The sequence below is a fragment of the Rhinopithecus bieti genome, unplaced genomic scaffold, assembly GCF_001698545.2.
Source record: "Rhinopithecus bieti isolate Rb0 unplaced genomic scaffold, ASM169854v2 scaffold_41644, whole genome shotgun sequence".
Taxonomy (NCBI): Eukaryota; Metazoa; Chordata; class Mammalia; order Primates; family Cercopithecidae; genus Rhinopithecus; species Rhinopithecus bieti.
In genome coordinates this window covers 1,490,531-1,503,143 of record NW_016817838.1, presented here as the reverse complement: position 1 = coordinate 1,503,143, position 12,613 = coordinate 1,490,531, and the positions used below count along the sequence as shown (strand labels likewise).

At 46.2% G+C, this 12,613-nt stretch overlaps 1 long non-coding RNA gene across 1 annotated transcript in view; it reads right to left on the bottom strand.

The window, feature by feature from the left end:
- Positions 1–1,361: 1,361 nt before the first annotated feature.
- LOC108518023 (uncharacterized) overlaps positions 1,362–12,613 on the bottom strand; it is a 13,133-nt gene continuing 1,881 nt past the window's right edge. Inside the window, exons 2-3 of the long non-coding RNA XR_001882269.1 lie at positions 6,634–6,790; positions 1,362–1,530 (exon numbers count right to left, since the gene is read on the bottom strand). This is a non-coding gene — a long non-coding RNA (uncharacterized LOC108518023). The remainder of the gene's footprint in view (positions 1,531–6,633; positions 6,791–12,613) is intronic.

Here is a 12,613-nt window from a genome sequence, read left to right as displayed (position 1 = left end):
TGGGCGACACAGCAAGACTGTGTCTCAAAAAATAAATAAATAAATAAAATAAAAATGACAGTATATTCATATATTACTTAAGGAATTTTAAGCTGCATGTTCATGAAATACTGGAGACAAATATGTCAAAATGTAAACAGTGGTTAATTCCAGGTGATAGGAAATATGAATAATTGTTATTTTCTTCTTTGTACTTTTTCGGTTTTTAGTTTTTCAACATGCAGGGAAGGGATTCAGGAGTGACGGTGTGACTCATCAGGTCCCTCAGCTCAAAGAACCTGCAATGTTGTGATTCTAGATGGTCATCCTTAAAGTCCTAGCTCCCCACCCCACCCCAAAGAGCTTACAAGCTTTGCAGGGCAGGGGAGCCTCAACACTGGCGCTCCACTGGGGAAAGTTCTTGGCTTCTGCCAGGAAAGAATTCAAGGGTGAGCTAGTGGCAGAAGAAAACAGCTTTATTGAGGCAGCAGTGTTACAACTCCGTGACTGTTCCCACTGAGAAGAGAGTGGAGTCTAGCAGCTCAGGGACAGTTCTGCAGTTTCATTTATATCCACTTTTAATTACATGCAAATTAAGGGGCAGGTTATTCAGAAATTTCTTTTTATTTGAGACAGAGTCTCGCTCTGTTGCCCAGGCTGGAGTACAGTGGCACGATCTCGGCTCACTGAAACCTCCACCTCCCGGGTTTAAGTGATTCTCTTGCCTCAGTCTCCAGAGTAGCTGGGAATACAGGCATGTGCCATCATGTCTGGCTAATTTTTGTACTTTTAGTACAGATGGGGTTTCATCATGCTGGCTAGGCTGGATTTGAACTCCTGACCTCGTGATCTGCCCGCCTCAGCCTCCCAAAGTGCTAGGATTACAGATGTGAGTCACTGCACCCAGCCAGTTATTCAGAAATTTCTAGAAAAAAGGTGGTAACTTCCAGGTTGTTGCTAGGGAATGGGTAAACTGTCATGGCACTGGTGGGCGTGTCAGCTAGTCTTGAATCTGGTTCAGTGTGGAGTCCTGCCTCCTACCTCACAAGGAAGGGGCTTGGTGCTGCTGCCCCAGATCCCCTCCCCTGTCTCAAATCCAGGTTTAACATCCCTCAAATTTAAACCTGCTGGAGGGACAGGGCAAACTATTTGCAGTTCACCTACTGCTCTGGGCTGGCTGCTTCTACGCATTTGGCAGTACCATTTCCTCTTCCTGGCACCCTCTCCCCCTTTCTCTTTGCCTGCAAGCTTCCTTCAGGCCTCATCAACTCAGCTGCCCCTTCCCCTAGGAGGCCTTCCCTGTTTCCCCTCCGCTGCCTGGGTTAGCCTCTGTTCCCCTGTGCCCCTTTAGTGCTCTGAGCTGATTGTCTACTTACTATGCGCTCTTGAGGCCAGGGACATGCCTTCTTTCTTCCTGTACTTCCAGGACCTAGTATAAGACATGACACCTCATGGTTCACCGGTAACCCTCTGTTGAATGAATGGACAATCAGCATCAAAGGCAACAAATTCTTCTCTGGGCTGAGTTTTCTGGTACTTATCCTAAAAACTCTGCTGAAGATAAGAGGCAGAATCAAGATTTGAACTCAGAGACCCTGACTCCAGAGCCCACACTCTCAACCACTGTGCTCTGAGCCCCTAATGTACTCGACTGGTTCATATACCAAGTATGTATTGAGAGCCTGCTATTTGTCAGGCGCTGTTCTATGGTAATGAAGAAAACAGACTTGAAAAACTAACCGTTGGGTACTGTGCTCACCATCTGAGTGGCAGGATCATTTGTATTCCAAACCTCAGCATCACACAATATACCCATTTAAGAAATCCAAACATGGGCTGGGCGCGGTGGCTCAAGCCTGTAATCCCAGCACTTTGGGAGGCCGAGGTGGGCAGATCACGAGGTCAGGAGATTGAGATCATCCTGGCTAACATGGTGAAATCCTGTCTCTACTAAAAAATACAAAAAACTAGCTGGGTGAGGTGGCGGGCGCCGGTAGTCCCAGCTACTCAGGAGGCTGAGGCAGGAGAATGGCGTAAACCCGGGAGGTGGAGCTTGCAGTGAGCTGAGATCTGGCCACTGCACTCCAGCCTGGGTGACACAGCTTTTTTTTTTCTCAAAAAAAAAAAAAGAAATCCGAACATGTACCTCCTGAAATCCTGAAATAAAAGTAGGAATTTTTTTTTTTTTTTAAACAGAGTCTCTCTCTGTTGCCCAGGCTAGAGTGCAGTGGTGCAATCTCGGATCACTGCAGCCTTCGCCTCCTGGGTTCAAGCATTCTCCTGCCTCAGCCTCCCGAGTAGCTGGGACTGCAGGTGTGCGCCACCATGGCCAGTATTTTTAGTAGAGATGGGGTTTCACCATATTGGCCAGGCTGGTCTCGAACTCCTGGGCTCAAGTGATATGCCCATCTTGGCCTCCCAAAGTGTTGGGATTAGATGCGTGAGCCACCATGCCCAGCCGGAAATGATTATTATTTTTTAAAGGTATCAACAGAACATGCTCTTCCTCCCACTGGGCTGGGGCCTGTACTCTCCAGGGTACTGCCTGCTCTGTCCCCTCTGGTGCCACCTCCTCTGGTGGGAGGGTCAGACTGAGGACCAATTGGGAGGCTGCCTAGTAATCCTGTAGAGGGATGGGGCCTGCACCCACCCTGGGGCATTACTGCTTTCTCATTCATGCAAGGGTTTAGCTGAAAGAGGTCTTGGTATCTAAGAGCAATAAGCCCCCAAGGTCTACAAATCAATGGAGTTCCAGGCCCGCTCGGTGGTTCACGCCTGTAATCCCAGCAGTTTGGGAAGTTGAGGTAGGCGAATCACTTAAGGTCAGGAGTCTGAGACTACCCTGGCCAACGTGGTGAAACCCTGTCTCTACTAAAAATAGAAAAATTAGCTGGGTGTGGTGGCGTGCACCTTTAATCCCAGCCACTTAGGTGGCTGAGGCAGGGAAATCGCTTGAACCCAGGAGGCGGAGGTTGCAGTGAACCAAGATCGCACCACTGCATTCCAGCCTGGGTGAGAGAGTGAGGCTCCATCTAAAAAAAAAAAAAAAAAAGAGTGGAGTTCCAATGAATGACACATCTGCTTTTCTTCCCCTCCTGTATTTTCTTTTGCACAGCATCCCACCCTTTGCCACCTGACACCCCAGCCACCCCCAGCTTCCCAGCTTGAATTCTATAACGTGTAGATTTTCACCCTCTCAGAATGGGTGTGTTATCATCAGTCTTCGTTTCCACTTCCTGTGACAGCTGTAACCTCTGTTCTCACTGAATTGCTAAGATTGCTGATAGATGCCAACTGCTTGGAAGCTTTTTAAGTGACTAGGATCAAGCTCTGTGCCAAGCCATAGAAAAATGGGCTACGGAATGGCCCAGAAATTTAGTGAATTAAACTAGTAATTCCCCCTCGTTTCTAGGCCCACAAGAGCCCATTCAAGAAACAGAGTAGATCTAAAATGAAAATCATTTTAGCCTCATGTAGGAGGAAGCTTCAATCTACCCATCATCTACCCATCAGAAGCACCGGAAGCTGGCCAGGCGCGGTGGCTCACGCCTGTAATCCCAGCACTTTAGGAGGCCGAGGCAGGCAGATCACGAGGTCAGGAGATCGAGACTATCCTGGCTAACACAGTGAAACCCCGTCTCTACTAAAAAATGGAAAAAATTAGCCGGGCGTGTTAGTGGGCACCTGTGGTCCCAGCTACTCGGGAGGCTGAGGCAGAATGGCGTGAATCCGGGAGGGGGAGCTTGCAGTGAGCCGAGATCGCACCACTGTGCTCCAGCCTGGGTGAAAGAGCGAGACTCCGTCTCAAAAAAAGAAAAAAAGGAGCACCTGAAACCCAGCAGAAGACAAGAGCCGAACTCCGGCCTCCTCATTAAAATAAATGTCACTGGCTAAGGAGACAAGATGCTACGTGCAAGGCGGTATCCTGGATTAGATCCTGTAACACAAAAAGGGACCCCAGTGGAAACATGGATTGCTTGAGGCCAGGAGTTGAATCCGATTAAATTCGGCCATTCAGTTAATAGTATTGTACCAATGTTAATCTGTTAGTTTGGATAAATGTACCATGATTATGTAAGATGTTAACATCAAATGAAGCTGGCTGAAGGGCATATGGGAACTTCATGTACCATCTTTGCAACTCTCTGGAAATCGAAAATGGTTGATTTCAATTGAAGTTTAAAAACAAACAAAAATTTTCCTTTTTTTTTTTTTTTTTTTTAAAGAAAGAGACTAGGCGTGGTGGTTCACACCTGTAATCCCAGCACTTTGGGAGGCTGAGGCAGGCAGATCACAAGGTCAGGAGTTCAAGACCAGCCTGATCAACATGGTGAAACTCCGTCTCTACTAAAAATACAAAAATTAGCCAGGTGTGGTGGCACGCACCTGTAATCCCAGCTACTCAGGCGGCCGAGGCAGGAGAATCACTTGAACCCAGGAGGCAGACGTTGCAGTGAGCTGAAATTGTGCCACTGTACTCCAGCCTGGGCGACAAAGTGAGACTGTCAAAAAAGAAAGAAGAAGGAAGGAAGGAAGGAAGGAAGGAAGGAAGGAAGGAAGGAAGGAAGGAAGGAAGGAGAGAATGAGAGAGAAAGAACGAAAGAAAGAAAGAGATGTCACTGGAATAGTCTTTTTGAATTTGCAAGGGACTAGACTGCAGAATATACACTCAGATATGCCATCTGACCTTAGCGTAAGTGTTGTTCAATGGCCAAAAAGACATTGGCTGAATGATTTAACACTTACAGAGTGTCTGTTTGTGGCACTGCAGGGATGACAAGACAGAATCACATAGGATCCTGCCCTGAAGGAGTTTACTCACTAGTGAGAGGGACAGACATGTATATAGATAGCTGCAATAGCAGCATAGTGGTGAGGGACAGAGAGGTTAATCAAGACCTTGAATTTCAATAAAGACTGAAGCCAAGGGACTCAAGGCCTTATGAGGGTTGGTGCTGTAGACTGAATGTTGTGTCTCTCCCACATTCATATGTTGAAGCCTATGGCCTACTGTAATGGTATTTGGAGGTAGAGTCTTTGGGAGGTAATTAGGTCATGAGGCTAGAGCCCTCATGAATGGGATTAGTGCCTGTATAAAAAGAGGAGACATGGAATCTCTCTATGCTCTCAGCCATCTCAACAAGAAGATGGCTTTCTGCAAACCAGGAAAAGAGCCCTAACCAGCCATCAGATCTGCTGCTGCCTTGAATTTGGACTTCCCAGCCTCCAGGACTATGAGATATAAATGTTGGTTAAGCTACCCGGTCAATGTTGTTCTTTTGTAACAGCCTGAACTAAGGCAGTTGGTGTCAGCAAAACAGTGGGGCATATAGACATGTAACCTTTCAGGGAGCTGCCAACAGTCCAATAAAGCTGAAACTTGGTGGGGCAGTGGGAAGAGTGAGAGTGAGTTATAGAGGTTTCAGAGACACAGGACATAAGATGGGTAAGGAAGACAAAAGTCTCTTTTATTTTTTAAATATAATTGTTGGGACCAGGTGCAGCGGCTCATGCGTGTAATCCCAGCACTTTCGGGCAGATCACCTGAGGTCAGGAGTTCGAGACCAGGCTAGCCAACATGGTGAGACCCCCGTTTCTACTAAAAATACAAAAAATTAGCCAGGCGTAGTGGCGTGCACCTGTGATCCCAGCAACTTGGGAGGCTGAGGCAGAAGAATGCCTTGAACCTGGGAGGCAGACGTTGCAGTGAGCCGAGATCGTGCCATTGCACTCTAGCTTGGGCAACAAGAGCAAAACTCCGTCTCAAAAAGAAAAATATATATATACAATTTTTGTCATTAATAAAATTAATACATGTTCATTTTAAGTTTGGAAAATCCAGGATAGTATAAAGAAGGAAAGCAAACTCAATTGTTATTTTCTTTCCAGAACTAATATTTTGGTGCATTTTCTTCATTATATTTTGTTCCTAGTTGAACTCATATTGTGCAATTGGGTAGGCTTTGTTTGTTCTATTTAGTGCAATATAGTGAGCCTCTCCCCATCTCATTAAAAAAGGACCTTAAAGCAGGAAGACAGGTCATTTAGTCCACCTCTCTTCTAATGCAAGAATCCTAATTCAACATTTCTGATGTTCAACATTTCTGATGTTTGACTTTGTCTGCACACGTCTCATAGCAAGAATCTCATTCATGAAGAGGTCCCAGTCCATTCTATTGTTGGCTAACAGAGATTGATTACAGAGCTCTTCTGTTCATCTTAGTTGTGCTTCTCTATAACCATCCCTCGTTGAGAAGACAGATTTTCTTTTTTATTATTATTATTATTTTTAGACAGAGTCTTGCTCTGTCACCCAGGCTAGAGGGCAGTGGCGCGATCGCATCTCACTGCAAGCTCCGCCTCCCAGGTTCACGCCATTCTCCTGCCTTAGCCTCCTGAGTAGCTGGGACTACAGGCTCCTGCCACCATGCCTGGCTAATTTTTTGTATTTTTTTAGTAGAGACGGGGTTTCACCATGTTAGCCAGGATGGTCTCGATCTCCTGACCTCGTGATCCGCCCGCCTCGGCCTCCCAAAGTGCTGGGATTACAGGCGTGAGCCACCTCACCCGGCCCAAGAAGACAGATTTTTCAAATGCATCAAGAATCAAAGAATCTTAGGGAAAAGGAGGGGGAGGTCCTTGAGGAAGACTGACCTGGAGGTCCTCATGGAGATGAAGACCTGCAGTGACTTCACAGATGGTTTTAGCTGCCATGCCAGGAATGCTTGGACTCCAAGCCAGGGAGGGGAGTCTTTTCTTTTAGGTTTCAGAAATTTTTGCTTCTCTCATGTCATGTATCCCAAAGTTGAATCTGTCAAATGTTTTCAAGCAGAAAATGGCATGATCAGAGCTGTGCTTGATAGCTAATACCTTAGCTGTCATTTACTGAGGGTTTATTGTGTATAGACACAATGCTAGGGACTTTACGTATATTATTTTATTTAGTCCTGACAGCTCTATGAGGTAGGGGCATTCTTCCCATTTCACAGATGATGGAAACAGGCCCCAAAAGGGGAAGTCACGTGCCCACACTCATACGAATAGTAACTGAGCAGTACCTGCTGCATCATATAAAGGACAGGATTTAAATTCCCCCTGACATGACACAAACTAGCCATGTGACGTTGGGCAAATGTCTAGAGTTCTCTGGTCTTTTCTCCCCTATTTGTAAAATCATAGGGGTAGCCTGATAAAACAGTTTAGAGTGATAGCTGAAAGCATAGAGTCAGGGCCAGACTACAAAAACTCTGCCACTTCTGTGTGGCCTAGTCGAACAAGTGATCTAATCTTGCTGCAAACCTGCTGCTAATGTTTGCCAGACCCAGGGCAGGAGTATAGAAGGGAAGCCCACATACCATATGGCTAAGTATTTAAGAGTTATAAATCAAGCTAACAAACTATATTTTAAAAATATATGTTCTATCCTCCCACCTTGACAAATATACCTCCATAACAACCTAGAAAGCTAGGTTTTGAGTTGAGAATTCTTGGATTCCCTGGAGTTCCATGTGGGAATGTAGCAGAGCCAGCTCCCTTCTCTTCTCATTCCTGTGTGCATTCCCCAGCCCACATGCTCAGGCTCTGTCCACACCCCTTTCAAATAGCCAGCTCTAAGTACAGGGGTGCACTCACTGGCAGGAAGTTTGCCCTTGGGAGGATGGAACCAGGGAAGGGGCTGGCACAGATGCTGAAAGTGGACTTGGGCCATTTGGGCAGGGAATTCTGGAGTCCTGTGTTGAGAGGGTGGTCTAGAAGGGGTTCACAGGCTCCAGATGGGTACATCTCTTTGGCCCCAGGGAACTGTGAGGAGGGACACAACTGGAGGAGGATTAGGGTGCAGCCCTCTAAAGAGTAGGGCCTAGGACAAGGAACCCCATTTGACATGTCTAAAAAAGGAGACCGGGTACAGTGGCTCATGCCTGTAATCCCAGCACTTTGGGAGGCCGAGGCAGGTGGATCACCTGAGGTTGGGAGTTTGAGACCAGCCTGACCAATGTAAAGAAACCAACATGGAGAAATGTCTCTATTAAAAATACAACATTAGCCGGGCATGGTGGTGTATGCCTGTAATCCCACCTACTTGGGAGGCTGAGGCAGGAGAATCACTTGAACCCAGGAGGTAGAGGTTGCGGTGAGCCGAGATCGCGCCATTGCACTCCAGCCTGGGCAACAAGAGCGAAACTCTGTCTAAAAAAAAAAAAACAAAACAAAACCTGTAAAAAGGTACTATCTCTCCATGCCTCAGTTTCCTTTATTGTATTATTTTTTCCCTCTAAAAAAGGCATTCTAAATCCGTTCCTTTATTTAGAATGACCAACTCATCTGGGCTTGCCTGGAACTTTCCCTATTTTAGCACTGAAAGTCTCAAGTTCTGGAAAAACCCTTCAGTCCCTGGCAAACCAGGACAGTTGGTCACCTTCATTGCCTCATCTTTTCAATTACGCTAATAATACCTCATAAGACTGTCATGAGAATTAAGTGAGTTAGTACATGTGGAGTGTTTAGACCAGTGGCTGCTGTGTGGTAAGCATTCTATGTGAGCTATTAACATTTAAAAGATTCCAGTCTAGGCCAGGTGTGCCTGGACTGGCTCATGCCTGTAACCCCAACACCTTGGGAGGCCAAGGCAGGAGAATCACTTAAGACCAGGAGTTCAAGACCAGCCTGGGCAACGTGGTGAGACCCCATCTCTAAAAAATTTTTTAAAATTAACCAAGCATGGTGACACATACCTGTTGTCCCAGCTACTCAGAAGGCTGAGGCAGGAGGATCACTTGAGCCTGAGAGGTTGAAGCTGCAGTGAGCCATGTTCATACCACTGCACTCCAACCAGGGTGACAAAGTGAGAACTTGTCTCAAAACAACAAGAACAACAAAAAAGATAAAAGGCTGTCAATAATTATGACATGCTATTTATTGACTATGAGGACCAACTGATTTCAAAGATCAAAAAATGTGGGGAAAAATACATCTTAGAATTAATTAAATAAGATCTGTGCCAGGCATATTGGGAGGGGAGTGAGACACAGCAATGAGAAAGACCCTGCCTTCAGAAAGCTTCCAGTCTCACAGTGCACTTCCAATCTCAGTGCAGTCCAATCTCTTCCAATGGAGGTGCACTTCCAATCTCACCGCAGCCACGTGAGTCACAGGACTGAGACGGGTGCCACAGCGCAGGCACCAGAGCTGTTCTGAGATCAGCCTGTTGCTTGTCAAATATTTATAGGAGTTATTAATATAGACAGAATTGACAGCCATGTATTTCTTGGGATTTCAGTTCCTCCCCCTCCTTTTCTCTAATGCCTGAAATTTCTAGGGACAAAGCCTTTCAAATCATTTTTGAATGAGTTGAGATAATGAATTAAAGTGCCACATGGCGAGTGTTGAACTGGTACAACGTGGAAGGCAATTTGGCACTATCCAAATTACCAATGTGCTTGCCTTTTAGCCCTGAAATACCATTTCTAGGAATATGTCTCCCAGATATACTCACACCCATGGGAAATGCCATATGAACTAGATCATTCATTACAGCATGGTGAGCTATTCTGAATAATTGGGAATAACCTAAGAGCCACAGATAGAGCACTGGTTAACTGCATTTTGGAATATTCATACCATGGACACCAAATCAAAGAAATGCTTGATGTGTGAACAGGGAAAAGACCCCTGACATGGTTTTTGTCTGTTTGTTTAAGAGACAGGGTCTCTGGCCAGGCGTGGTGGCTCACGTCTGTAATCCCAGCACTTTGGGAAGTCAAGGCGGGTGGATCACTTGAGGTCAATAGTTCAAAGACAGTCTGGCCAACATGGTGAAAACCCATCTCTACTAAAAATACAAAAAATTAGCCGGGCGTGGTGGCATGTGCCTGTAATTCCAGTTACTCAGGAGGCTGAGTCAGGAGAATCCCTTGAACCCAGGAGGCGGAGGTTGTAATGAGTCGAGATCGTGCCTCTGTACTCCAGCCTGGGTGACAGAATGAGATCCTGTCTCTTTCAGCTCGGGTGACAGAGTAGGACTCTGACTCAACAAATAAAGAGACAGGGTCTCATTCTGTCACCCAGGCTGGAGAACAGTGGGTGATCCTGGCTCACTGCAGGCAGTCTTTCCACCTTAGCTAGGACTACAGACCCATGCCACCGTGCCTGCTAATTTTCTTTATTTATTTGTATTTTTTCATTTATTTGTAGACACAGGTTCTTGCTATGTAGCCCAGGCTGGTCTCAAACTCCTGGCCTCAGGTGATTCTTCTGCCCTGAGCTCCCAAAGTGCTGGGATTACAGGTGTGAGCTACCACACCCAGACCCTGACATGTACTGTTGTGAAAACTGCTAAGCAAAGAATAGTTATAGGAGGCTATCATGTGTATAAAAAGAGAGGGGATATGAATGCATACTTACAAGTTTGCTTGTGTACACATGAAGAAACTCCTGGATACACAGGAAACTGATTAGCAGAGATTATGGTGGGGGAGTGGTTGGTAGAGAACTTGGAAGATAAGGAGGGCTTCTTATACTTTATTTTTAAACCATGTGAATGTGTTACCTATTTAAAGTGTTAAATGAATTGAATTTAACCCCATGGGAAGAGTTAACCCAGTAACTACAATTTCCATCAAAGGGTGAAAGTCTAATAGTCATTCACTCATTCAATAACCTATAGCAGGCCAGGCACAGTGGCTCACGCCTGTAATCCCTGCACTTTGGGAGGCCAAGGCAGGTGGATCACCTGAGGTCAGGAGTTCGAGACCAGCCTGGTCAGCATGATGAAACCCCATGTCTACTAAAAATACAAAAAATTAGCTGGGCGTGGTGGCGCGCGCCTGTAATCCCAGCTACTCAGGAGACTGAGGTGGGAGAATCGTGGGAGAACTGCAGCCTGGGCAACAAGAGCAAAACTCCATCTCAAAAAATAAAAATAAAAATAAAAATAAAATAATCTATAGCAATCAGGAAACATCTCTAGCAATGATACCTAACAAGTGCTCAGCACTTTAAATGTGCCAGGCATTGTGCTAAGTGTTTTCATTTGCATTATTTCATTTAACCCTCACCAGTCCCATAGAGTTCAGGTGTCTAATATCACAGAAGAGACAGAAGATCACAGAAGGATGAGAGAGGTTGTTCTTTTTTTTTTTTTTTTTTTTTTTTTTTTTTTTTGAGACGGAGTCTTGCTGTGTCACCCAGGCTCAAGTGTAGTGGTGCTATCTCAGCTCACCGCAACCTCCGCCTCCCAGGTTCACGCCATTCTCCTGCCTCAGCCTCCTGCGTAGCTGGGACTACAGGCACCCATCACCACGCCTGGCTAATTTTTTGTATTTTTAGTAGAGACGGGGTTTTATCGTGTTAGCCAGGATGGTCTTGATCTCCCGAACTTGTGATCCGCCCGCCTCGACCTCCCAAAGTGCTGGGATTAGAGGTGTGAGCCACCATGCCTGGCTGAGAGGTTGTTCTTTCCCAAAGTTCTCTGCAAACATTCAGGCGCCACCATCCTGGGCCAGGCCTCAGGATGGCCACTGCACTAGGGATACCAAGAGAAAGACAGCACCCTGCCCTCTAGGACCTAATGGTCTAGTGAGGGAGACTGACATGTAAAATAACAGACTCATAGACAGGTTTTGAATAGAGAAGGGAGTGTTACAGCATAGTGCTTGAGGATTAGGGGACAAAGGGAACAGAGAGACTGGGGACAACAAGCAAACCTCTCTCTCCCACGACACCCTTTGGCCAAGGACAGGCCTCACAAGCAGCTGTGGAACTTGGAGGCGCCATGTGGGAGACAAACCCTGCAGCCTCAAGGCCAACAATGAACAAAGGCTGCCGGGCTCTCTGGCAGGAGAGGAGATCTGACAACGCCTGGCCCGCCGTTCGATCAGTGTAGACATTCCTTCTGGACTTTGAAGCCTCAAGAGCTCTCCTTTAGCTGTCTACACAGATCAAATAAGCTGGATGACTGCCATAGCTCCACTTCGTTGTGTGGCTCCATAGTCACAGCCAGCTCCATAACAATCCAACCAAACCATCTGAGCAGAGGCAAAAATAATTCTCATGGGTAAAGATAGACAGTTCCAAGATGTGAACATTAACTCCTTGCTGCCACTTCAGAAGAGAGTGGATCTTGAAGTTCGTTTTAGGAAGCTTTCGAGAAGGGCGATTCTGCCCCTCTCCAAAGTGAAGTGGCAAAGCTGTTGTCTCTCCTTACAGCTGAAAGCCCTTCCTATTCCAAGGCTTATATAGGATACCCACAAAAGCTGACGATGAGCTGTGATCTGGCTCTCGGAAAGGCAACCCCACCCTAAAGGACAGGGATCAGGTTGGGTGTGGTGGCTCATGCCTATAATCCCAGCACTTTGGGAGGCTGAGACAAGAGGATCGCTTGATCCCAGGAGTTCAAGGTCAACCTGGGCAACATAGTGAGACCCTGTCTCAATTTTTTAAAGTCAAATAATAATAATAATAATAATAATAATAATAATAATAAAAGGACAGGAATCATCCCACCTCAAAAGCACCTTTTTATTCACAGGCTCATTCTAGGGGAAACTTTAACCTAGCCCTCTCAGTCCTCAAGCAGCTGTGAGGAGCTCGGGACAGTGTCACAGACTGGCCGAACCAGGCATCTCCCAACAAACCC